The sequence below is a fragment of the Electrona antarctica genome, assembly GCF_951216825.1.
Source record: "Electrona antarctica genome assembly, chromosome: 21".
NCBI classification, from domain to species: domain Eukaryota; kingdom Metazoa; phylum Chordata; class Actinopteri; order Myctophiformes; family Myctophidae; genus Electrona; species Electrona antarctica.
Window position 1 is genome coordinate 15,506,755 of NC_136802.1, and position 26,781 is coordinate 15,533,535.

General features: G+C 43.3%; 1 protein-coding gene across 2 annotated transcripts in view; it reads right to left on the reverse strand.

Annotated features, from left to right (window-relative positions):
- Window positions 1–26,781, reverse strand: part of LOC306914457 (neural cell adhesion molecule 2-like) — a 454,732-nt gene that overhangs the window by 141,683 nt on the left and 286,268 nt on the right. The window lies entirely within an intron of this gene.

The window sequence follows — 26,781 nt, forward strand, 5'->3', positions numbered from 1 at the left end:
AGCAAATTAGCACTAAAACCCAGCACCCCATTCAGGGCTTATGGTGGGTAATAAAGCCGAATTCTCCTTTAAGTGTTATACAAGTACGGAATTCAGAATTTATTTGAGTAAAAGTGTAAAAGTATTGGTAAAAAAACAAATGGCCAAAATGTAAATAGTACTGAAGTGGGTAAAATAGCCTATGTTTTGTAATAATAATCAGAATCTACAAAGTAACTACAGTAGTAGGCCTCACTAGAGTTGTAAAATAATTGTAGAACGGTTCCCTCCGTGAATGAGATACTGTATAATAAACTCATGCTCTGAACATTAAACTGAAATGTGATCTTGGAAAAGTGTTGAGTTTCTGCGAAAATGACCAAATGGTAGACAGCCCCGTCAGCCTGGGAATACCTCATCTACATTCACCACCGCATATTAGCAATATGACATGATCTTTCTTAAATATGATATTTTTTTCAATATTGATTTCACAGTTCCGGCTTGATGAATATTAGGGAGGATTGGATTTCTCTGGTCTATCGCTTGTTTTATGCATGAGACGCATCTCGAAGAACTAAAGCCGCTGAGGACGAAAACTGATCTCTGGAAACCAAATGTTAATACTGTCATTTGAAGCTCGGTTATTGCAAATTGATTTACATTGCTTCCATCTATGGCTTCATGAGCCTACAGTATATATCGCCAGGCTGTCTGGTAGAAAGAAAACCTCGTATCTCCATATGCCATTGCGCAAAAGTAGCTAAAACAACCAACTTACAAGATCACTTTGTGATCTTGCATTTCCAAATGTCTTAAATGTACAGCCGGGCTGAAGTAGTTACTGTATGTTTTATAATAATAATCAAAATCTGCAAAAATGAAATGAAATGAAATGATTACTATATTTACCCAGGGTATCTGGGCTAAGCTCAAGAACTTGTTTCCAGCCAGGCCCTGCTCATAGAACATTTCATCGTAGTGGTTCAATGCCTTGTTCAAGGGCACTTCAGCGGTGGTAATTTTAACGTGTCGGACCGCTGATTCGAACTGGCGACCTTCCGGTATCAAGACCGCTCCGCAATCCGTTCGGCCACCGCTGCCACAAAGTATCTAGTAAGTAAAGGTTTTTAAATAATTGTAGTGGAGTGAAAGTATGCAATGCTTGCCTTTTGAGATGTACAGGTAAAAGCTATTGAAGATTGGAACTACTCCAGTAAAGTAAAACATACCCCAGAATTGTGCTTGAATAAATGCACTTAGTTACTTTACACCACTGGTTATACATATATAGCGACAGGGAGTCACGTCTCCACTGGTGGTAGACTGATGGTGAGCAGCCTCCATATCGTTGTCCGATAGTCCCGGACTCCCGGGCACAAACTTATCTCCTTATCTCCATATTTTAAAGATGGAACTTGGAGCTTTGGGAACCAGTGATATACAGCGACAGCCTGGCTGCTGGGTTGATGTGTCCCTGTACACTTGGCTCCCCCCACCCCCCTCCCCACTTGGCTCCCCCCACCCCCCTCGGCTCCCCCCACCCACACCCCCCATTTGAGGAAAAAAAAAGTAAAAGCCAAGAGGGCTGATGAGCAACTGATCAGAGGGGCGCGCACGCACGCACACACACACACACACACACACACACACAGCTGCATGAGAACACCTGAGGTGAATGCACGTTTCTATGGAAACTGAAGAAATAACTCCCCCCACTTCTCCCCTGAGAGAGAGAGCGAGCGAGCGAGCGAGCGAGCGAGAGAGAGAGAGAGAGAGAGAGAGAGAGAGAGAGAGAGAGAGAGAGAGAGAGAGGGGATGTGTCATGTGGAATGGATTAGATGGAATCCGGTACAGAAGGAGTGTTATGGTGTGTTGGATGTTGCATGACAGCCTGTATCGTTATAGTCATCAGCGCAACGCTGTGTAAAAAGAGGCTACGCATCAGCAATGGTTTTCAGTGGAGTGCTAGACCCAAATCAGTACACATAAAAAAAAAATATCCAAAAAGGTACTGTAGCACATGTATCCAAAAATTTGGCGAGACAAAGTATTTCCATGTATTTATTCATTGTTACACACCGAAAAGGAACGCTTCATGCGTTTCGGCTACAGTATATGAGCCTTAGCCTCAGTACCCAGGCTTTCATTTTCGTCGGCGCAAAAAAAATGAAACCCTGGGGAAACGCATTGGCCACTCTGGTCTAGACGTGGGAGTCAACCCTTCCGGGTGGGGGCGTCGCTCCAAATTATGTGACGTAGTCTTAGAGTATATATGAATAGAGACGTCACCCGAGTTCTCCTCCCATCCACTTGCATTAAGTTGCTCAAAAGCGCATCAGGCGATTTCACTCCTCCTTCCTTGTAGGAACAGAGTGCATTCTGGGATTGATTGGGCCAAACACATGAACGCGCTGCCATTGCACTGAAACCGCGTTCACGTGTCATCATGAACGTGCGCAATGATAGTCAACGGACCAGCGCGTTCATGTGTTTGGCCCACACTGCAATACCAAATTCGGCCACTATGTCCATTGTGCCTCAGGGTTTCCTCCGGGTGCCGTCTCTATTCATATATACTCTAAGGACGTAGTGCTGCACTAGGGGGGAGAGGAGGGGCCGGGGCTGACTGACAGATCGGTGAGATCCAATCAGGGCGTGCGCAAATCTCAGCCACGACCCGCCCCCCCCCCCCTCTAGACCAGAAACCTAACACGTTAGCTCAGCCTTCATCAGTGCAGCTGTGTTCACAGTATAAGTGACACAGAGTCAGCCCGTTTATGTATAGTTTGATGCCAACACTTTTGCACTTTTTTCACACAATACATAGATACTAACATCTAGAAAGTGGGATGATATTTATTTGGGAGATGAAAAATAAAAATGAAACCGAATGTCTGAACGAATGAAACGAGATAACATCTCTCTCTGTTTTAGTTTTTGTACTTTATTGTGCAATGCTGTTCCCAGTTTATTTATTTATTTGTTTGTTTTCCCCAGAAATATACGGTCTGTGTTTAATCAAGCATTTATCCTTTTATTTTATTTTATAATTCATATAAAAAAATAAAAATAAAACACTTGTACGTTTAGGCTACTAAAGTAAATCTTGATTAGCGGAATTCTACTTGTAACCCTAGAGTATCTCTACATTGCAATATTTATACTTTTAAAACATTTGAGTACTTTTGGACACACACACACACACGTCAGCCATTTGAACATAGCCGATCTACAAGCCGACACATTGTGAGCTTTCATAGATCTGCTATTTTCAAAAGATTTTTCATATACATTTTGAAGTTGTGAAATACTTCAAAATTTGTATTACTTTTGGTACTGTAAGTATAGTTTGATGTCGATACGTTTAACTCAAGTATATTTTGAATATGGGACTCCTAGGACTACTAAACAGAGTAATCTACATTGCAGTATGATACTTTTATGTAAGTACTTCTTCCATTCACTGATCCACGCATGCACGCATGCACACACAGTCACACACAGTCTCACACACACACACACACACACACACACACACACACACACACACACACACACACACACACACACACACACACACACACACACACACACACACACACACACACACACACACACACACACACACACACACACACACAACACACACACACACACACACACACACACACACACACACACACACACACAGCCTCTAGTTCACAGAGATACGCAGCAACTACACACTTGCACACGGTCCATTCAGGCGTTATCAGCAGATAACAACAAAGCATTTAGATTAGCGTTTTGTTGTGAGAAGCGGCGCTGCGGCGGCGTAACTCGTTTTCATGAACGCTAATCACAAAGTCAAGGCGTGGCATTGTGGCTGCTTTGTCCATTCAAACCCGCTGCTGTGTCCTTGGCACGTGGTGTGTCAAAGAAGGAACATCCGTTGCCCTTGGCCTTTTGGTCACCATGCACGTCTCAGGAAATCATGATAATCATCGCAATAACATACTAACAGTCCGACAGGCATTAGTCCGACAACACCGTGCGACCATGCGTGGCCGGTTAGCTGAAGCTCCTCTCCAAGGAGAGTCACTATGGGGTCCAGCCACCAGGTGGCACAGACACACAGAACATTACATACACTCAAACAATTCTTATTGGATCGTGACTTTGACGTCCAAGGTGAGGTCACTGACCCTGCCCCCCAGGTATATAACAGGGGACCTCACCTTGTGACATTATTCCTCCATCTTTCTGCGTTGTAGAACACACTATCTTGCTAAGAAATCACTGCTGTTGAATATTGAATTCCTTCAAACGGACAAGTTCTCAACTTGTACCTCGAAATTCATGGCCCCGAAGTGGTGGTTTCTACTCACGAACGATTCGCAGAACAGATTGTAAATCTTCTTACACGGTGAACTCCTCTGAGCCGTCAGGCCTCTTGAGTTTGTCCTTTCTTCTACCGCTAGCTTAGCACCTAGCTGCTTAACTAGCCCCCTCGCTAACTCCTAGCTTGGCCTTGTCCTTAGACACGAGTCACAAGCTCAGCCTGCTGCCCTTCCTCCTTCTAGCGTTGACTTGCGTAGCCATTAGTCCCTCTTGTTTTTCTGCTAGCCCTAGCCTTGCTAGCGCCTAGCTTAGCTCCCGGTTGACAGATGTCAGCTATAGCTAGCCCAGCCTTGCTAGCCAGGCCCGGCTTCCCACCTAATGGTCTTCGCGGAGCCTGCCGCCCACACTAACCTTGTGGCTTCGAGCCTGCAGTTGACACAACGCTTCTCAAGCTAATATGGTTAACGGTGGTCATGACAGCATGAGCGGGTCCTCCCTACCCCCGAGCGGGTATGTTTCACCCACATGGGACCGCATCCTAGCACCAGGCGACCCGCATACCACATGCATGTTGACATGTTCCGCCTGGGCCCGGAGAACGCACGCCAAGCCTTTGAGACTCCAGGCTACTGCACGTGCCGCACTATGCTCTCCGCCAGGTAGAAAGGCTGACACATCGCGCAAGTTAAGGCTCATTAAGAGAAGAGAGCCTTCAGCGGCACTCCTGTCTTCCACTAGCACAACATGGACCTGAGGTCCCGACTCTCCCGACTGGCACCAAACCCCTGGCCTCCCTCCCCCGAGAGGTAGGCCAGGCCGAATGCCACCATTGCAGCAATTCAATGTGCAATTAAATGTGCAACTTCTCAGTCTATCGTTGCCGAAAAGGCAGAGCTACAAGCTCACAACGCGGTGCAACCAGACACGATGTGAGCTTATAGATTGTGTGTGTGTGTGTGTGTGTGTGTGTGTGTGTGTGACTGTGTATACACCTTAACTGTTTATTGGCATACAAACTCTCACAACTGGCCAATAAAAATAAGGTTCTGTTCTTTCCACAAAATAATAGCAAATGCTCGATAGTGGGCTCGATAAGGACCCGGCTCGATAAGCCTGCTCGATAAGGTGATCCTTATCAATAAAGATTAACGAGCTCCATCCCTAGTGAGGAGTGAGGACAGCGTGTTCCCCTTCACTACAGGGATCCCTGACTGAGCCATCTCCCCAACACAACCAGGCACTTGATTGTGATGTTTGAAAGCTGATTAAACTGTACAAGGTTGGGAGTAGCAACCTCTTTTGATGGCCGACACCATCAGATAGGATGTTTTCAGGGACCCACGCCGACTAACAAGCCTTGTCAGCCTGCTTCACTGCTGAAAATACAGCCGTGGCCACTGGCCACTTCGGCTGTTTTTTCCTCAAGCACGTGTTTTGTCCTCACCAGTAGCCTCCACTGCACTAGCATGGCACAATGAGGCACCATTATGCTGCTTACTCCTGTGCGGTCGTCGCCCACCACCTGGAGGACAACCGGCAGCTCCGGGGAGGGACCGAGCGAGACCCCCGCGGCTTGCTCAGCCCTAGGAGGCGACGCGGCAGCACAGATGCCCCCTGCGGTCTGAAGTTACTGAAGTAACCCAAAGTTACAACTAACCCAGGGCCGCTTAAAAGTCACCCGTGGCTCCCGACATGCGTGGCCGGTTACACCGAACCGGTGGCTGGTTAAAACTTACCCGTTGCGCCCAACATATGTGGCAGTTTAAAACTAACCTGTGGCAGGTTAAAACTAACCCATGGCTCCCGACATGCATGGCATGTTAAAACTAACCGTGGCAGGTTAAAACTAATTAAGAGTGTGTTAAAACATAATATAAAAAAATAAAACATAATATAAAACATATATAATAATTCGTAAATAAATTAACGCTTCCACGATTGCAAAAAATATTCAAAAATAGCAGATGCACAAGCTTGCAGCGCATACATCTGCTATTTTTGAGAACCACTGTTCCAAAATCGAAATCCTAAGAGATTTCTCAAAACAGTTACGGTATGTTGCTGTTAAGACGTGATCCTAGGGGACCTGCCAGACAGTGTGTGTGTGTGTGTGTGTGGACTCACAAATGGTCATTTAGCATTCAGCTAGTCAGCACACACCATTAAATGCAGAGAGGGAGAACGGGAAAATAAACAAAACATTTTTGCCACGGGCAATTTCACATGCAGCGCTCTCCGTGAAAGCACAAGCAACTTGGAAATAATCACCTCGAAGCCCAAGATATACAGTAGGGTTGTTATTATTTTCAAAAAAACGAAACCCGCGGTGCCATTTGCGCCTTTTTGACACCTATTGTTGTATGTTTCTCCACGCCGATGACGCCTTTTCTAAAAAATGAAACAAAAACATTAGAAAAATAAACCAGTTAAAAACAGTTGGGGATTCAACTCTTTGGTGCTTTGTGGCAGCTTTACAGTGTTACTTAACCAATTCTGGGCGGGAACCCCTTTTGGTGTTTTAAACATTAAATTATAATTTAGCTATTGAAAAATAGCAGATCTACAAGCTCATAGCGCGCCACCAAGTGGCGCGCTACGAGCTTGTAGGTCTGCTATTTTTGAAAAATCGTGAAAATATTTATTTCAGAAAACTGGAGAATTTAGAAGATTTTTTTTTAATTTCGAGGTCAGGCCTGAATGGATTAAATGTTTTCAGTGGTTGTTTGGCGTTTTCAGTGGTTTGGTTTCATGTGGACACACATTTATTGAGATTCCGTGTGTACGGAAAAAAGTCCTTGGTAACAACTGTGACATGTTTTTGTCACAGAGAGAAAGCCCATTCATTCAGACCATAGATAGAGAGATTTCCAACAAGCCTCATAGAAAGCTATTCATTATTTTAGGACAGGAACCAAGCCACCCAGGGTCCTCCATAGTGAATCATGACCATAAAGCATTTGATTCTGTCTAGTATTTTTTTTCTTTTCGCATCTGATGTGAATGCACCTATATATACACACACTACAGCCTAGCGATCTCTGGATCTTTTCAGTCATGTTCAAAAAATACAAAATAATAATAAAAAAGACATTCGCCCATTTCAGGAGGGAAAATATGGTAGCTATTCATAGCAGATGACTGACAGCCCGAAAATGAAATGTATGGTTCTTTTTTATATAAAAGGACGCTGGGTAATGTAAGAGCTTGAGCGACAAGGCCCTTTACAAGGCTGTGCTGTCTCTACAGTATGGAGAGCTAGTGCATGAGTGACAGCCCCCACAGGAAGTGACAAGTCCCAAGAGCGCGTCCTTATAGGGCAACTGTTCCAATAGAGGCTATGCGCATGCTTAAAGTGAATGTTACATCGAGTGGCAAATCGAGTGGCAAAGCAACATGCAAAGTGAGTTTAACATTGTTTAACGTTGTTTAATGCAATCAGATAGGACTTTTCTGTTTGGATGTATGGGCTGTCAAGGCCAGAAAGTGGCACTCACAGTAGGTATTCCTGCATAACTTCCGGGTTTGGTGATGATGTCACACGCATACCCTCTATACATGATTTAGAGCTAGGAGCTTGTACATCTGCTATTTTTGAAAGATTGTTGATGAAGATGTGTGAATCATTGAATGTGCATAGATTACATATTTGAGGCATTGTAATTAATTCATCAAAGTTAATCTAATTTTAATCGCATATCTATATTTGACCTGAGAAGCATTTTTTTCAATTATAATGGATTTTGGTATACGAGTGAATCAATGAGTGAGTTTTTTTAAATATAAATGTCCCATCCACTGGGCCAAGCAAAGCGGTCTGATTGACGTATTCTACCATTGTGTGCACGGACGGTACGCCTGCATTCCCAGACCTGTTGTTTCAGCGCAACCCGGCCCGCCCTTTAGAGTGAGGTCACTTCTCGCCCTAAGGGTGTCTCACTGGTTTATTTGATTATCTTTTTTTACAATATATAACAAATACAAATGCAAAAAATGTCACGGTGTTAAAAAAAAACAAAAAACAAAACTCATGCATTGTGATAATGATAGGCCAAATTAAACTATGTTAGTTCAATTTCCAATATTTGCCTGTGAGATGCAGTGGACTATTAATAGCATAATTGTACTGTAAGTACAGCATTGGGTAAATTAACCTAGTTTACAGGTAGAATTCCCCCTTCCTCCCTCTCTCTCCGAGACAGGCGTGTATTTGGAGCCAAGTCAAGTCCTCAGTTAACCCACAAGTGACAATTAAAAAAGCTAGCCATCCATTTAATGAAAGCAACCCGGTGTCCGAGTCTCTGACACCGCTCGATCGACAAGACATCGTTCAAGACTCTGTTAATGGCTCATTCACTCGTTTGAGACCTTCTGCACGCACGCACGCACACACGCACGCACACACGCATGCACACCCCTTATAAAGTGCAGTACAATCTGCTTGTGTGATTGCGCGGTACTAATCGGCTCATTAAGCCAGTGCCACGGGCATGAGGAGGGAGCGTGACAACATTGATAGGATTACTCAGATTCATTTCTTTTATACTTAAGTAATAGTATAGCAATGATGAACTCTGCCAAGGAGACGGGGTCTGGCTCCACCTAGCAGCCACTGTGGTGAAACCACAGTGGCTGGTAGGTGGTATTGTTTACCTTTGTTGTTTGGGATACTTGTTGGAACAGATGGAGGAGATGTCTATGCCAAAGCCAACCGGCCCTGACGCAGCCCTGAGGCCCCTGACGCAGCTCTGAAGCCCGTGACACAGCCCTGGGGCCCCTGACGCAGGTCTAAAGGTTCTGACATTGCCCTGAGGCCCCTGATGCAGCCCTGAGGCCCCTGACGCAGCCCTGAGGCCCCTGACGCAGCTCTGAGGCCCTGACGCAGCTCTGAAGGCTCTGACACAGCCCTGAAGCTCCTGATGCAGCCCTGAGGCCCCCGACCCAGTCAGCCCTGAGGCCCCGGACGCAGGCAGCCCTGAGGCCCCTGACGCAGCTCTGACACAGCCCTGATGCCCCTGACACAGCTCTGAAAGCTCTGACACGGCGCTGAAGCCCCTGACGCAGCCCTGAGAACCCTGACGCAGCTCTGAGGCCCCTGACGCAACTCTGAAGCCCTTGATGCAGGTCTGAGGCCCCTGACGCAGCTTGAAAGGCTCCGACATTGCCCTGAGGCCTCTGACGCAGCTCGAAAGAATCTGACATTTCCCTGAGGCCTCTGACGCAGCTCGAAATGCCATTGGCACAGCTCTGAAGCCCCTGACGCAGCTCTGAAGGCTCTGACACAGCCCTGAGGCCCCTGACACAGCTCTAAAGGCTCTGGCAATGCCCTGAGGCCCCTGACGCAGCCCTGAGGCCCCTGACGCAGCTCTGAAGGCTCTGACACAGCTGTGAGGCTCCTGACACAGCTCTGAAGCCCCTGATACAGCTCTGATGCATTACTATAAATCTTATTACGAATTCATAGCACAAAATACTGGCTCCCGGTGTGTAGAGACCTTTAGAGTTAAAGCTACACTGTGTCACCTGTTCAATGAAACAAAAGTTCAGTTTGATATAATTATTGACTGGCAAAAGTTTCACAACACCCACTCCATGAATTTCAGCCCCATGAAGCCTTTTTTAAATAAATATGTTCTATTGAAAGTGGATAGGCGTTATCTTTCCCGGCAAAATTATGTACAGTAATCTGCAGATCTCCTCCCTCCCCTCTCTGACAGCTATACCAAAGTGATGTGTCCTTGATGCACAGAACCAGCACAGAACGCATTTGACACAAGCACTTTGAAGTTCAAAGGGATCAATTAAGAGGTCCTGGGAAGTGGAGGTATGAACTAAAGACCTGCTATGACGGTAGTGACCAGCAGGGAAATTACTCAGTAAGGCTTTAAACGTACAGCGTAAGTTGATATTTTGTTTTAATTCAAGGAAAAGAAAAAGAGAGACTAATGAAAGGCCATGAAGCTGAACATCAGAGAAGTGTTCCTTTGAGAGCGTGTCAGTGCTTATACCTGATGAGGAACGGAGCGTTGACCAAAACAGAGGTGACAACAGGAAGGGAGCGTCGACCAAAACAGAGGTGACAACAGGAAGAGAGCGTCGACCAAAACAGGTGACATTAGCTACCCTACACAGTGAGAATAGGACCCTACAATAATATTATAGGATAGTGACAATAGGAAGGGATCGTCGACAAAAACAGAGGTGCAAGAAGATGCAGCAGGAGAGAGAGAGAGAGAGAGAGAGAGAGAGAGAGAGAGAGAGAGAGAGAGAGAGAATTCATTATTAAATCACATAGCACCGGGCACCACAAAGGGTTAATTTGCACACGCACAGACATGCGTGCATGTACGTTCTAAGTTCATATGTTCACAACATGGAGATGCAGGGTTTCTATACTGCCCAGCAGTGACAACATATTTCCCTCCCTGCCTGACGCACGCGCACATGCACACGCGCACACGCACACACACACACACACACACACACACACACACACACACACACACACACACACACACAATCTATCCTCAATTTAGATGTTGGCAGATCGCCCTGCTAAAAGCCTTGCATCTGCAATGCCGATGAGTAGGTAGCTAAAAACGATAAAAACACGATATCAAGTCTTTGGCAGACAATGGGTTTAATTAGAAAGACGCAATATCAAGTCTTTGGATGGAGTGTCGTGATGATGAAATATAACTTCAAATAGGTTTACTCTGCGACAGCGGAATGGCTCTGCAACACGTTCCCAAACTAAAGGCTCGCCTAGAGGAACAATTTATGTTTGTTGAAAAATGACAATGGTTTGGTTTACAGTCGGTATATATTTTCTTTTTTATTCCTGACAGCTTCAAGATGTATGTCGTAGCTATAGTTATTGGCAAAACAAGATATACTTCCTTCAGTTTGACTGTGTTCAGTATTCTTGGGAGCGATGCCAGCAACCGTGTGATTTGTGTCGATCACAATTGCTTCTAGCTGGTGCCATTGTCTTTCAGAAAGGTTTCACGAGTTTTGTTGTATGAAAGATTAATGTGCACATCACATCAGAATATTAAAGGGATCAGTCATGCAGTCAATCTTTTAATAGGAGAGTATATTGCTTCATTTCTGTGCTTTGAAAAATGATGACATTTTCTTAACCACTTAAGCCCCATACTTCTTTTTGCTACTGCGTGTGTGTGTGTGTGTGTGTGTGTGTGTGTGTGTGTGTGTGTGTGTGTGTGTGTGTGTGTGTGTGACCACTGTTTGAGCAGAACCTCGGATAAAACATATCATGGACACCGCCCCCAGCAGAATTCAACCTTGAATACAGTGGTGTAAAGTAACTAAGTAAGTACTCAAGTACAATTTTGAGGTATTTTTGAGCGGTGCACACCGCTCCAATAACTGTCCGCATGTGTCTCTATGTCTTTATGTATGTCTCTATGTACAGTATGTACGAACAGCTGCGATACTGCTGGGTGCCCTACCTTCAAGTGGCACTGTTGAGCTTTGCACTGTGCACTAACTATTACAACGGTACAAGCATGCATGTGTACTAACTTACTAAGTAATACAGTATGAATAGTACAGTACAGTGCTCTGTACTGTTCTTGTACAGTACAGTACAGTACAGTACAGTACAGTACAGTACAGTACAGTACAGTACAGTACAGTACAGTATAGTAACTATCACAATACAAGTATAGTTGCACTGCTCAGTTCACATGGGCATGATTTTACTTTACTTGAGTATTTCCTATTTTCAATAGGCTAATTGTATTTCTACTCTACTACATCTCAAACTACAAGGCAAATATTGTACTTTTACTCAACTATAATTATTTTAAAACTTGTGAGCTTGTAGATGTGCTATTTTCAAACAACTTTTAAACATTTGAAATTTTGTGAAATGGGACCGTCTGTATAATGAGTATAGGTACGGTTATGTTATACTTTTTGCACTTTGAGTGTATGTTTGATGCCAATACATTTGTACTTTTATTCAAGTAAATTCTGAATACCGGGGTGCTTGAAACAGACTACATCTATAGGGTATTGATACTTTTACTTAATGTAAAACATGTGACTACTTCTTCCTCCACTGCTTGAAATGCAATACTCGTCCCGGTCCGGAGATTCAGAAACACCCTTACATGAAATGAAATCATGCCTTTCTCAGATCAGCCCAGGGAGCCGTCATCCTCACAATGCCAGCATAAAACCTTCATGAGGCTTTTGCCTGACATTTTTTCTTCTTTTTGCCTTTCTTTGACAGCAACATGGCTCATAAGGCAACACTGTAGAGTGGAAAGTATACTTTCAGGATTGGGGGCTCGTCCAAAATAAGTTGCCTTCTTAGCAAACGTTGGCACTCCACCTTTGAAAGCATGCAAGCACAGAGGAGCTATACTTAAAGTCAAGAACACTTTCATAGGGGTCAAAACGAAAGCCTTTTATGAGGTGCCAGCAGCCTTTCTGCCGTGCTTGTCTATGGTAAAGACTCGTCTTTCCAGTGCAGAGCATCGCACCTCAGTGCTGGGTCTTTTTCTTTTTTTACCCCTCTCTCTGTTTTTGACAGAGTGCCCGGAGTGCCTCAAGCAGAAAAGTGTTCAACTTTTGAATAAGAGCACGCTCTGCTCCAATGTCACATTTAACCACTTGAACGCCAGTGTATTCTGGGAGGGGAACATTCATTGTCAAGGAGTAAAACAGGGCTTACGTGGTTATTGGACTGTAATTATGACGCATAAGAATTTCAAGTGCATAACAAATTTCAATTATGATGCACTTCACATTGTCACGAGTGTTACAGTGTTAAAACATGGCAAAAACAAATAAAAACAGGGTAGTTAAAACTAGAAAGAGAAAGAAAATTGAGAATGCTTTGTTAAAAAGTTAGGTTTTTAGTCCATTTTTATAGTTCCACAGACAGAAGGCCCGGTCACCCATGTTGCGGAGCTTCGTTTTGGGGACGGGGAGAAAGTGGGGGTTTGAAGAGCTGAGGCTTTGAGTGGCGGGTTTAAGGGCGACGAGTTATTTAAAGTATAGCACATCTACAACTTGTGAGCTTATAGATATGCTATTTCTGAAAAAACAAAGAAATAAAAAACATTTAGTAACTAAAGCTGTCATCTACTGTAATTGCAGTGGAGTCAAAAGTACAATATTTTCCTCCGAGATGTAGTGGAGTAGAAGTATATAAAGTATCCAGAAACTGAAATAAAGTAAAGTAAAAGTACCTTAAGTACTTGTTAAGTACAGTACTTTAGAATTAAATGTACGTAGTAACTTTGTGCCACTGGTAATCAGAATCTATTATAGACGCCCCCATAGGCCATGCATGTCTTCTCATAATCTCAAGCTATCCCAAAACAATTATTGTCATCATCAGGCTTGATAGTTGTAATTGCATATTGCCCCCCGAGAGGGAAAGACGGGGAGAGAGGCAAGGCTTTATATTAATTAATTTATATCAATTAAAATGTTATCCAATCCTTACTACATCACTATAGTGTGTTCATGTTAACTAGTTAAGTGCGAATGAGTAGGAGACTCAGGCTGTCTTTTTATATGTTAACCCATTGAAACCATAAAGCAAGCTGTTTAATTTTAGATTTTAGCGTTGGCGCTAACACAGTCACTTCATGCCATACTGCGAGCTTGTACATCTGCTATTTTTGAACATCGTTGAAACATCTTGAAAGTGTTTTATTTAGCGTTGCAGCCAAGAATCCAGAACTGATGGTTTGAGAGGGATGCAGCGCTCGGTTTCCTTAGAAGCCCCGCCCAAAGTCCCTCAGTCGCTTGCAGTCCTATATACAGTGGGTGGTGCTTAAAAGCCCTGCACGGCCCGGGGCTTGTTAAGGAAAACAAGCGCTCCCTGTCCCTCAACCAGCTACAGATACGCTGGATCACTGTATAGAAACAAATCAAGCACCTGTGATTGAGATAAACTGATCTAAGGTGTATAGTAGATTACAGTATTTCTTAGTATGTTTACTAAACGGAAACCAGACACTCAGAATCAAGGATTGGTACTAACAGTGCCTCATTTATTTTCAATTCCTCTTCTTGTATGACGATACATTCATAAATACTGTGTTTATAGCTTTTGTTGCGTTCGTTTATGTGCTAAAAGAGTGACTTTGAGAGCTGTTCCCCGTTACAATGGAAGTCAATGAGACCCTATTTTTGATTTCTTAAATTGCTAATAAACAACGCAACGGCGTGAAATAATTCATGGAATAGACTAGTTTGCCCATAATAAGGTCAAAAACAACCCAAACCTCTATAAAAGTGGTCTTACCCTTTACGGTAAGTACCTTGGCATCTGGCTGGATGATAAATTGTCATTTAACTCATTTTCTGCGAAGGATGACTTTGAAGGACAAGGAATGCTCCCCCTTACATTTGTTCTATGTTGGATCAGAAACCAAGTCCCTATCAGACCCGCTCCAGTGACCTCCTGACCCTTAAGGTTCCATTTGCTAACACAGAGCTAGAGGCAAGGCAAGGTGCTCCATTTGATTGGAATGAGCTCCAGATGTCCTTAATAATAAGATCAGTGCCCTCCTTGGGTCAATTCACGGAAATGATTTCCAGCACTTTTGTTCAAGATTGTAACGGTTTTAATTTATTTTCGGAATATCTGTTTTAGTTATTTGAATGTTTGTTAAGTTTTTTGAGTAGTTTCTGTATTCTCATTCATATATTTAATATTGCTGTATATAATGTATATTCCTGTTGATTTTGTGTTCTGTATCTCGGTTACATTGAAAATGAGGGCCTGCCCCTTAAAGGAGAATTCCATGCTAGAAGGCTTTTTTACCTTTCTTTGTAGTCGTTACGTCCCCACCAAAGAGGTCCAGGTGTTTTTTTGTGCAAAAACTCCTTATTGGCTATTTCCCCTACCATAAGCCCTCAATGAATTGCATTGAATGGGAATTGAATGGGGCTATGGGGTGTTGTGCTAACTCCCTTATTTCCATCGAAATAAGTAGTAAAGTGTGCCGCTTAATTTTGAGCGATGGAAATAAGCGAATTACACCCCATAGCCCCATTCAATTCCCATTCAATGCAATTCATGTAGGGCTTATGGTAGGGGAAATAGCCAATAAGGAGCTTTTGCACAAAATAACACCTGGACCTCATTGGTGGGGACGTAACAACTACAAAGAAAGGTAAGAAAGCCTTCTAGTATGGAATTCTCCTTTAACTGTACTCAGAGTTGAAATAAAGGTTATAATGATGATGATGATGACAGAAAGACGGTACCCCATCCTCCTCTTAGCACACCGCCAACTCTTAATCAAAGCATCCTCCGGCGCGGACGCACATACATCGACCTTGTTTCGCAGTAATGTCCTCCAATAGCCATTAAGACAAAGGCCCTATAGCAGCACTGCCTTTCAATTCAATGTTTCATTAACGAGACAAACAGTGGTGGGAGTATTGCCATTTTCACTTAATCGGAAGAAGTACCGCAGCCTCTGACTTGAGGTGGAGAAGAAGTATGAAGTAGAAATACTCAAGTACATCTCAAAAGTGTACACCGACAGCCATTAAGACAAATTCCCCCACAGCAGTCAGTTCAATGATTCATTAATTAAACAAAGATCATTTCTCTGTTGAAGAAATTCACTCAATGTGTGAAACTTGTATTGATGTTAGTGGCCGCAATTAAAGGTAAGGATTAAAGTGAGTGGGTGTGTGTGTGTGTGTGTGTGTGTGTGTGTGTGTGTGTGTGTGTGTGTGTGTGTGTGTGTGTGTGTGTGTGTACACAAGGTCCATATCTCAACCACAGTTGTCTACTGTGACTAATGAGTTTAGTTAAAATACTCAGCACGCACACCCACACACGTGCGCACACACACACACACGCACGCACGCACACACATGCCATTTTTTACAAGGACAAGCTTCGACCCAAGTCGTGTGGCTTGTGTGGAATGGACTAATCAAAGGATGGGTATTCAATGGCGCTGGTGGGAAAAAGTAAGCCCATTTACTGCAATGAAGAAACAATCTGTTACACTAGGACGTCTACACGTCCTCACGGTGGGGGCTCCTCACTGTGAGGCAGACACACACACATTATTGCGCCACCTTACCCTTTATCCCTGCCATATTTAAAACATTATTAAAAAAAACTGCATAACAACACGTCAATACTCAATATCACTCACGATATATCAACGATATATCGATATATTGTGGATATATCATATTGCGATACCGGCGTTATTTTTATGCGATACTGATATTGCACATGTTCATACCTCAATAACGATATGATAACGATATATTGTGTAGCCTTAGTGTGCGATATCCAGGAACTTATTGTATTGTATTGTATTGTATTGTATTGTATTGTATTGTATTGTATTGTATTGTATTGTATTGTATTGTATTGTATTGTATTGCATTGTGTGCAATATCCAGGCACTATTGTATTGTATTGTGTGCAATATCCAGGCACTATTGTATTGTATTGTGTGCAATATCCAGGCACTATTGTATTGTATTGTGTGCAATATCCAGGCACTATTGCGGCCATTCTGGAGTTATTCTGTGTGCACCCCTAACAGGACTGCTCCTAGCAAAATGACCAAAATGCTCCGACTACAGTTTTTTAGAGAACTAACACACAGGGACCTGTCTTCCCCCTCAGCCGTTTGCTTTAATGAAACATGACCGGACTGCTCCGTCCTCGACGCGGCCGCGCGGATCAGAGGAGGGCTTTGGAATGCCAAACATCACAGTCGCCTGGAAACGAGCTCTTTCTTGTTAGTGCTTTTCATTGGTTAAATATTTATAAAACCTAACCACTTTCAGCGTCACTTTCAGGTTTCAGGAAAGGCAAAAGTAGCCAAGCTACAGGACAAGCTCAGGGTGAGCAGGGTGCCAGCAGGATAGTCGCAAAACTATACACAGTATGTTTGGCCAAATTTGACTGAGGGATTGCCATTGGATTTTTTTGCATGTCATATGAAAGCAGGGAATCTGGTTCAGTTTGACCCACCAGTTTTGGAGTTATGGCTTATAGAGTAATGTGACATCTTGCAGAAAACAGCAAGTTGAGAAAACAGGCTTGTTTTCTCAAATGTTAGAGTCCACAGGCTTCTGTGGACTCTAACATTACACATATAGCTACATGTTTAAGCATTTATTTCATATTTACATGTTTAAGCATTTATTTCATAGATACATATCGATCGTGACGTTGTAGGCAATATCCAGCCCTACAAGTTGTGATCTGATCCCATAGCCCAGAGATCAGGCATACATTGACTGATCCCATAGCCCAGAGCTCAGGCATACATTGACTGTCCAGATACCGTTTCGCAGCACAGAATTCTAGGTCGCGCTGATACCGCTGTGGTACCATCCCCAAAACAGTAGCATCATTTCAGGGCTAAGCCTATAAGGTATGGCAAGTTCACGATGCATGCACGCATGTGGCTTTTTAATGGCTTATATTCCTCCATCTTTGCGGCACAAAAGGCTTTGCCCAGGCTTATGGAGCCGGCCTGTTCTGACATCACAATGACCTCACAATGATCTGCATAAAAGGGACACAGACAAAATAAGTGGGTGGGACATGCATTTCCAACTTGCATTGTTCCAAGTGGGCCAGTACCTAATGGGCACCGTGCTATAGTACAATACAAAAGCTTTGTTTTTAAAAAGCTGTACATATTCCACCGCAATGAGCCATGCAGCCTCACCCAAACTAACACTCCACTGACTGGTCCGGTAGGAAAAAAGTCACACCCGTGTGAAGTGAGGGGCGCCGTTATCATCTTCCAACATTGCTACCATATACACATCTTTTATGACGTAATTATCAGACAAAACAAACATGGACCAAACAAACATTAAACTATGTCCATAGTACAGAACGCTCCACAGATGTACTCGCTGCATTCAAACGTAACTGAAAGAGAGTTGGGGGGGGGAGAGAGAGAGAGAGAGAGAGAGAGACTGGTTCAGGTGCAAGACATACAATTTCAACAGCTACAATGCACACAATCAATATTATCAATAACCAGAATCATAACAATGCAAGTAAGACCTAGGCTACCGGTATACAACACAATGTGATGAATGGAGGCATACGCATGCAGTGTCATTCAGACACACACAGTGGCACATTGCTAAGCAACAAGCTGACACAGCTAGGCTCTGACTAATTTGCCGGCTGCAAACAACTATAAGGAGACATGGAAGCGGTGGGGAGGCGGGACATCTGCTCGACGTTCTGCGGCTTTTTCAGAACTTCCTGTCGGGGTGGGGGGCATTTGCAAATTATTGCGTGAGCCAACAAGTCTGTCTGGGGGGAATAGCTCATTAATATCCGACAAGACTCTCCTTAATTCCTCATTAACATGGTACATGGATCGTGTGCGCACGTGTGTGTGCGCACGTGTGTGTGCGTGCGTGTGCGTGTGTGCGCGCGCGCCATGCACGTTACACACATTGTACGAGAGTGGAACAGCTGCGCTTGTAATTAAATTGGGTGTCGGCACAAATGCTGTTGTCAAGAGTTTTCCATTTTTTAACTAATTTTTTTTTTTACATCCCTTTCATTCCAGCACCTAAAGCAGGAAACTGAACGCCTGTGCTCCTCTTAGCCCATTCTCATTTAAAATGCCTGTCTTCTTAACATGAGCCAGGGACACAGCTTTATGAACCACTGCCACAGACGCACGCACTCACGCACACACACAGGCGTTTGTATTACTTGTGAGCATGAACATTTTTTAGGACAGTGATTTTTTAAGAACGCTGTATACTATGGCCATTCTCAAGCCTAACGCTGAAGCAAAAACCTGCCAATCTACAAGCTCACATAGCACTGTGAGCTTGTAGATCAGATATTTTCGGTGCAGGGCGCGCAGCGACATAAATCAGGCATAACTCGAACCACAAGTTAAGTTAACCACACTTAAGTTAAAGTATCAATACTGTGAAAGGATTAGACCCTTCCTGAATCCTCACCCAGGAGTCAGCCCAGCTCCTTATCCAGTCATCAGTCACATCAAACCTTGACACGCTGGGTAGGCGCTATCGTTTTTTGGGGCAGAAGTTGCGGGATTTCGGTGGGAGTACCACTCAAGGAAATGACGTTGATGCTTTACAAATCAGTTTACATTCTCCGTGAATGAAACAAGTGTTGTGATTGGTCAGAAAAATATCGTAACCCGGGGGAAATACATCCAGCGGATGTTCCGGACCGACACATCCGCCGATAGCTTCTCTGCCTTATGTTTTGTGACCAGGCTTTTCTCTTCGCAGATGAGTAAGCCTTCATGGGACCGAGACTAAAACCTTGACTATTGTTACTCTCTCCTTACTGGCCTACCGGCATGTGCACTTAAGCCTCTCCAATTGATCCAGAATGCCGCAACACGCTTGGTCTTCAACCAGCCAAAATTCTCCACCCTTCTCCGCTCTCTACATTGGCGTACAAAACTCTGATGTTGGCCTTCAAAGCAACCAAAGGTATGGCAATATTTGCCTCTGAGATGCAGTAGAGTAAAAGTACTGGCTATTGGAAATAAAGTACAAATACTATAAACTACGTTTATAAACGTAGATGGCAATAAAATAATTAAGAAGCGAGACAGACAAAATGTACGCACTTCCGGGAACACAGAAGCATTTCAGGGGTGCACCCTAGATACGGTACATGGTCAGCTGATACGGTCCAGCGCGGTCGCCAATTATTTTTATTGAGACAGAAACATCAATGTTTTGTACGATCAACTCAATTTGAGCTCAATTCCAATCGGCTCAGACCGGGACGTGGATGGAATATAACCAGTGCGTTCACATTTTTACAAAAAAAAGTATCATGAATTCGGGCATTAATCTGCGAAATAGCCATAAGAAAGTTGAAAATATGGGAATACAATGTTTTTGCCCGACAGCTACCACACGCTCATGCTTCTTATGAATACTGTATTGTGGCTGCTGAAATAAGATATGATCTCAGATAGACACGGTAAGATAAGACAGATGAGATAGCGTAGCACCTACAGAATTTTGCAGTGGAGTCGAGTGGACAGGATGGATATTACTAACTTAGAGATTCTACTTATTTATTTAATAGTGGGATAACACAGCGCCTCCTCCCCCCCCACGGAAGTTTAGTCAACGGGTTGGGGGGGGTGGGGGGTGTGCTGCGGAAAAAAGTACAGACAGTACAGTACATACAGTATATCTAACACTGCTGGCGAACAACCTAACTTGAGCAGAAGTGAGTTCCAACCGCGCCTCAAGGCTATGATGGCAGGCCAGTCTGAGAGAGGCATCTCAGAGGCAGGACAGGATACAGGAGGAAAGGAGGCACTGGAGCAACTCAGACAGTTTAAGCCCTTATGTTATTATCAGGGTGCAAGTAAAAAAAAGAGACAACGTTTCGATGTATCAGTCACATCTTCGTCTTCGTTAGCTTCCATGGAGCTAAAAAAAAAGGGCCCCTTTTGAGGGCACGTGCCCAAAGTGCCCATATGATAGATCCAGCCTTGCATCACCCTTTTTGTTTCATTTTTGAGTGGTGTAAACCACTCCTACAACTGGCTTTGTTAGTCTGTGCTCAAAAAATGAGCATGGTTGCTATGTTCACCCAGTTCATCCGGGTGTGATTTCATTACGTCAGACATGATTTCATTACGTCAGACAGGCTATATAAGACCTTACACCACTCAGTTCACACGGGTGTGATTTTTTCCTAAAAGGATGCATCACTTTTCAGATAATGGACCCTCCAGTTGTGTATTTGATCAAATCGAGAAACTCTCAGCTTCAACTTTGCGTGCATTCTTTAACTGATTTCTCTAAATGGACATCCAAAATATCCCACCATGATGCCAGCAGAGTTGGCCGAGCTTGTGTCAAACAGCTCCAGAAGCCCGCGCCAGCAACAATCCACAACAAATAAACCTTATTGTGAAAGCCATTCTAAATGAAGAGAACCGTGTGGAATAATAGCCGATTTATCTGTCTCATTTTCTAACTGAACAGAGCAGGAGATTAGCCAAGACAGGGAGATTAAAAAAACAGAAAAGAAATAAAACTTGCTTTAAGGCTTGGTTGGTTCCATGCCATGTTTCACATAGTGAACTGCTGCAGGGTCTCATTCAGTGTTGTTTTTGACAGCAAATCTAGTTTTATAGTCGTACCGGTATAGTCTTTTGATTACAATTCCTTTTAGTCATATTTCAGTCATCAGAAATGTTTTAGTATTGGTCTAGTTTTAGTTGACAAAAAGAAAATCGACTAAATCTACAGTTGATTTAGTCGACGGAAATGTATTTTGGCGGGTCCTTGATGCCGTCGTAATGGCTGATTGTACACTTGGTTGCATGCTAAAGCTCACAACAGGCTATTTTCAGAGCATATCACCCGAGCACAACCAAACATAACATTACCTGTCTTTTTCTACTAGTAGAGAATTCACCTATATTGATATAGGTCTAGAAACGACTTTAGGGAAGATTCTAAAACACAAAGGTCTCTCTCTCTCTCTCTCTCTCTCTCTCAGCATGAATGACTGCGCTCACTCACATTGATGATGTGTTGTGGACTATCTGGCCATGCAAGACAAGAGGCGGCAAGGGACAGAGGGATGGGGCGGCTGGCTGCCATGCCTCCTCATCTCTCCCGTCCGTACGTATGGCTGGTGGGGAGCAGGTGACAGAGAATGGGGGTCCGACCGTCACGGCTCCACAGGCTGCCAGAACACACCAACACTCCACGGACGTCTGCGCCGTATCTCTACTCTGCACGGTTCTTTAGAATGATGAGGGCCGTGTGTGTGTGTGTGTGTGTGTGTGTGTGTGTGTGTGTGTGTGTGTGTGTGTGTGTGTGTGTGTGTGTGTGTGTGTGTGTGTACTATAGACAGTATACCGTCTTTCACTTTGTGTGCTGTGGTCTTGACGACGCACACAATACTTCGAGTTCCCACTACCGGGCGCTTAATAACTTTATGTAACGTTGTTGTCAGGCAGAAACGTGGAGATCACTTTCATTAAACTTACCACATACAATCAAAATGTGGATGTACAGATGTAAGTACAGTAATCAGTAGCATAATGAAAGCCCATCCACACAAATAACATAGCTGGGAGATGTAATTAAAAGCATGTTCATAATCAACGGGTGTGCGTTCGCCATGAAAGATAAGTGCATGGATGAATCCTATAATTAAGTTTGATGCCACACATGTTCTGAACGGAAACAGGTTGCAATGGCCAGGTTGTCATTTCAGACCCGCGCACGGCTGTGCACGTGTACAGCCGTGCTGTACACATGCACAGCCGTGCTGTACACATGCACAGCCGTGCATGTGCAAACGAAAAACCTGGGGCGGCAGGGCCTTCTCTGTGGCCGCCCCTACGCTCTGGAACGCTCTCCCCAAACACATCCGAGATGCCCCCTCACTTCCCACCTTCAAATCTGCACTGAAAACCCACCTGTTCACAATCGCAAACTTGTTATATGCATTGTTTTATTGGTTTTATTCTTATAATTGTTTGTGTTTCTAATAAAGTTGTCCTTTTTCTTGTTCCCCTCCACACATGTAAAGCGTCTTTGAGTGTCATGAAAAGCGCTATATAAGTCCCAGATATTATTATTATTATTATTACAGTGAGAAGCCATACTGTACTTGTGATATATTTTTTTCCATCAGACTTTTACAGCTGTGGCAGTGTGAAGTCCAAGGTTTTTTTTTGCCCGTGCCAAGGAAGACCAGTGCCAGGGACAGAGAAGATGCATGTTAAAACGTTCCAAAAAACAATACAAAAATCCAATGGTATTCAAGAAGAGTAGATGTACAAGCTCGCAGTAAGGTTGTATGTCTGCTAAATTTTGAATAGCAAACGTACAGTGCAAATGAATGAAGTGGTTAAAATGATGTGATGCTAATTATGTGATTGAGGGGGGGGGGGGTCCACTGCATGCTGACCAGTAAGTTGAAAATTGATGGGGATCCATCAATCCATGATGGGGCTACATGGCTTGGCAAGGCTTTCTTAACACATGCAAATATTGTAAACAAGATTCCATTATAACCTCAACCTAACCTCAAACTAACATTTTCGGACAATTGCGATGTAACAAACGGCACATCTGTGGGGAATGAACAATGATGAGCGCATGCGATATCAAACAAAGCAGCCCTAGGTGTGTTTAGTATCTTTACAACGGGACTAGGGGGGGGGGGGGGGGGGGGGGGGGGGATTTGTTATTCAGCGGTGTACCTAATTACATTCACCTGAGAGTCCCAGCACTAAATGATTCCCTGATTAGTGGGGGCTTGAATGAAAGCCAGCCGCCAGGACCAGCACAGCAGCTGAGAACAGACCACTCTACAATTAAATATGGAGTGTGGAATTATGCATCTGCATCTGCTGTCGCGTGTGGATTTTGGCAAAACAACAATAAAGTGGGACGGCACACTGCAACACACGCCGTTCTACGAAGGTAAATTCCAACAGTTTTCTGAAAAACACATGTTTCTATATCAGTGGTGCTCAAACCATTTCATGTGAAGGACTCCCAACATTATTAGGAATTTGGCCGCGGAACCCGCATCTCAAAATGATTTGTTCCAGTGAATCCCAGAAGCAGACATTGCGGTTCCATAACTAACCCATTTAATCCTGCAGGCTACAATAATGTTACTGAATGATTCATTTATGCATTTCCAGCAAATATTGGAAAGTATAAAGGGTCTCACCGTCTCAATGAAATATGTGCAGTGTCACATGTTTACTTTAAATTGGCACATGACCAATGTAGGTAGGTAGATGAGGGATGCAGTATGGTGATGTATAGGTAGGTAGGTAGGTAGGTAGGTAGGTAGGTAGGTAGGTAGGTAGAGTATAGTAGGTAGGTAGGTGACGGATGCAATATGGTGGTAGGTAGGTAGTTAAATGAGGAATGCATTATGGTGGTAGGTAGGTAGTTAAATGAGGAATGCATTATGGTGGTAGGTAGGTAGTTAAATGAGGAATGCATTATGGTGGTAGGTAGGTAGTTAAATGAGGAATGCATTATGGTGGTAGGTAGGTAGTTAAATGAGGGATGCATTATGGTGGTAGGTAGGTAGTTAAATGAGGAATGCATTATGGTGGTAGGTAGGTAGTTAAAAACACTTTGAGGGCGTTAAATTGATTGATCAAACGATATGCCCTGCTTAATACGACATCCCCGCTATTTGTTTTATGTGTCTAAATCGCCCTATTTTAATAATTAAAACGAAAGTCCGTCTTTGCCGCGGAGCTGGTGGAAGGAGCTAACTGTTGTGATGTCGAAACCGGAAATCGACACATTCGCTGGGCTGCTAGGGCTTCTGGGAAATTGAGTCCAATGCAAGTGAACGGGGGTTTTGTCTGACTACAACAGCCTCACACCCCCCTCCATGTTGCGTAGCAAGATGGCGATTGGTGCGATGGAATGTAAACACACGGTGCAAGCTATCTTCGTCGGATTTTCGACGATCAAAAGCCCAGATACTTCAGCGTATGATCTAAAGGTAATAAAACAATCCCAGCAGCGTAGAATATTTGATTATAATGCGGGTAACGCGTAGTACGCAGTAGAACTGTTAAATGAGGGATGCATTATGGTGGTAGGTAGGTAGGTAGTTATGGCCTTTGTAGGATTGCCATGACTGTAGGACAAATACATTTGCTATACACTCTTTACATGGTTGATACAACACATTATCCCACCGGTCACAATCAGGGGTCACCAATATATCTGTATACGGACAAATGTGTCCGTGGCAAAGACTTGGACATGTCCGTGGCCATTGTTTTGAATTTCTGTTTTACATACCATTATGATGTCCTTATTTTGATCATAAGACCCAATTACTGTGTCAATCTCCAGGTGTCCTTCAGAATATTATTTATTATGACACTATGGCACATAAGGAGTCCATCTAGTACTAGTGGTTCTCAAAGACCCCTGTAACTCAGAGTGTTCAAATGGACCCGTAAGGGGCCCTGAATAACATGTATATTTATGTGTTTCTGGTAATATTATTGTCCACTCATTTTGTATGTCCGTGGAAAAAAACATATGTGTTGCCAGAAATGTCCACCACAAGCCAACATGGCGATGACCTCTGGTCACAATTGTGACCGCTCATAAAACACACCTGTTCACCTACTTTTCCATGACAATTTCAAAGGAATATTATTGATAATTTCAAGGGTCACAAATGACACAATATTTGGATATTGTTATGTCTGGAAAATAAATTGGGATTAAATGGGCTAACCATCTACTATGGTTAGTAGAAGTAAAAGTACTGGCAAATGGAAATACTGATACCTCCAAAATTGTACTTAAGTAAATGTACTTAGTTACTTTACACCACTGATAAGTGGAGGGGAAAAGAACCAGTGTTCCACAAGCTCTTACTCATTAACTGCTGAGTTTCTCTAGAACAGTCTGCCAGCATTTTTGACTAATCTTTTAAGACGCACAGAATATTGTGTTGTTCTATAACTACAGTATGTAAACACCCACATAACTCAAAGAAAAGAAGAGAGTATACTTCGTTGGGGGGAAAAGTGTGTTTCCCGTGATGTTCCGTTCTTTAGTCATTGACAGTTGAATAAAGCTTATTTTCACCAAAAATGCTGTCTCGAGCAGAGACAAATGTAGTTTTATAAATCCTATAATACTATACTAAACCGGCTTGGATTTGTTTTGATCATGTTTTCAGAATACTTGATAACGTTTGGAATTGTCACTTCTTAGTGACAATTCCAATCACTTCTTAGACCCTCTAGTCTAGACTTATTATTTTTCCATCTACACCAACTTTCTCCACCAAAAATAGCCGATCTACAAACTCAGTGCGTTATGAGCTTGTAGATCGGATATTTTTGGTGAACATCCCCCCAGAATAGGGATGCTGGGGTTCAAGTGGTTAAACGGTTAAAGTATAAAGTAATTTTCACTCTGTCGTAATGGGAACTACATCTTATTCTCAAGTTTTCCTCGCTCCGTGACAAATGTATCTTGCATACCGTATGATAAAAAGTGTACAGTGTAATTTAAGGGTGATGGATGGATGTTAAAAAGTTATTCCAGAGTAAAAAAAACAAACAAAAAAAACCCATTTGAGAACCACTGCTTTACAGCCATCTCAGCTAATGGCTGTCCAATATAAATCCACACATTCATGTACATTCATGCATAGTACAGTACAAACCCTGCACCATATGGCATGGCGCCGTGGCCTATATACACTCTGTGATAAATGCTCGGGCTGCGGGCAGCCAGAAGCATATGGCTCTGTAAAGTTTGGAGGAAAAGTTTTCAATGTTTCTTTCTACTTAAAGGCGTAGTGAAATGAAAAATACGTTTTTCACACTTTTAGACCATATCTGTGGTCATCATAGGGCATACCTAACAATGGATGCCAAAAAATAGGCAAATTCAAATTTTTGTGTGTTTTTATATCAAAAG